This window comes from Lemur catta, chromosome 2 (genome assembly GCF_020740605.2).
Source record: "Lemur catta isolate mLemCat1 chromosome 2, mLemCat1.pri, whole genome shotgun sequence".
Lineage (NCBI taxonomy): Eukaryota > Metazoa > Chordata > Mammalia > Primates > Lemuridae > Lemur > Lemur catta.
In genome coordinates, this window is record NC_059129.1 from 36650853 (window position 1) to 36652830 (window position 1978).

Genomic DNA, 1978 nt, shown 5'->3' on the forward strand with positions numbered 1-1978 from the left:
AAGAATCTGAGGATTACATGATAGAATGCATTCATGTTAACTTTCTGATCATGAAGGTTGTATTGTAGTTATGCAGAATGTCTTGACTTGTAAGAATACTCACTAAGATTATTGGGGTGATGGCATAACATCAGCAATTTGCTCTGAAATGATGCAGGAGAAAATGTTCTTTGTACTAAAACTTGCACTTTTCTCTAATTTTAAGACTGTTTCAACAAGTTAATTAAAAATATACAAATGAATGGACGAATAAACAGAAAAAGTGAAAAGACTTATTGGGTAAACTTTATTTCTCCAGGAAAAAATAGCCATATAAATCAGTGCTTAAAATTAAAATTATATAAGTTTAATGGCATTATAACAATTGTAATACCTCCAAACATTGACAATGACCACAGTACCAGCATACAAAATGATATCTGTCTAAAGCTACATTTTTTTTTTTGAGACAGTCTCACTCTGTTGCCCAGGCTAGAGTGCCATGGTGTCAGCCTAGCTCACAGCGACCTCAAACTCCTGAGCTCAAGTGATCCTCCTGCCTCAGTCTCCCAAGTAGCTGGGACTACCGGTGTGCGCCACCACACCCGTCTAAGTTTTTCTATTTTTAGTAGAGGTGGGGTCTCTCGCTCAGGCTGGCCTTCAACTCCCGAGCTTAAGAAATTCTACCACCGTGGCCTCCCAGAGTGCTAGGATTATAGGCGTGAGCCACCATGCCTGGCCTTAAAGCTAAATCTGTCAATCACTAGCTTTAGACAGGTATCATTGTATCTGTCTAGTATAGTGAAATATCTGTCTGCATAGTGATAAAAATTGTAAAATAAAAGTTGGCCATCGCTGTTATCAAAAAATCCCGAAGCAACAAATGCTGGCCAGGATGTGGAGAGATAGGAACACTCATACAACACTGCTGGTGGGACTGCAAATTAGTGCAACCTCTGTGGAAAAGAATTTGGAGATACCTCAAAGAGCTAAAAATAGAAATACCCTTTGCTCCAGCAATAGCACTATTAGGCATCTACCCAAAAGAACAAAAGACATTCTATAATAAAGACATCTGCACTCGAATGTTTATGGCAGCTCAATTCACTATTGGAAGGATGTGGAAACAACCCAAGTGCCTGTCAATTCATGAGCGGATTATTAAAATTTGGTATATGTATACAATAGAATATGACTCAATTATAAGAAACGATGGTGATCTAGCACCTCTTATATTTTCCTGGATACAAATTGAGCCCATCCTCTGAAGTGAGGCATCAGAAGAACGGACAAATAGACACCACATGTACTCGCTATCAAATTGGCACTGAGTGATCAACACTATGGTGCTCACATGGTAGTAATATTCTTCAGGGATTGGGAGCTTGGGGGTGGGTAAACTCACAACTAATGGACATGGTAGGCATTGTACAGGGGAATAGGTATGCCTCAAATTATGGTTTGGGTGTGGCCAAGTCATAACATGTAACCAAAATGTTTGTACCCCCATAATATCCTGAATTAAATTTAAAAAATCGGCCATCAATTTACTCCAACCAAGTATTGGTGAAAATTTGGTTGTTTGGCTGTTTAAACACCTGACAGGCCAGGCATGGTGGCTCACGTCTGTAATCCTAGCACTCTGCGAGGCCGAGGCAGAAGAATCGCTTGAGCTCAGGAGTCTGAGACCAGCCTGAGCAAGAGTGAGACCCCATCCTACTAAAAATAGAAAAATAAAAAATTAACCAGACAACTGAAAATAGAAAAAATTGGCCAGGCATGGTGGTGAATGCCTATAGTCCCAGCTACTTGGGAGGCTGAGGCAGGAGGATGACTGAAGCCAAGGAGTTTGAGGTTGCTGTGAGGTAGGCTGATGCCACAGCACTCTAGCCCCAGCAACAGAGTGAGTCTGTGTCTCAATAAATAAATAAGTAAATAAATAAATAACAAAAAAAATAAAAATAAGAATAAAAAATAAATACCTGATATTTCTATAGTC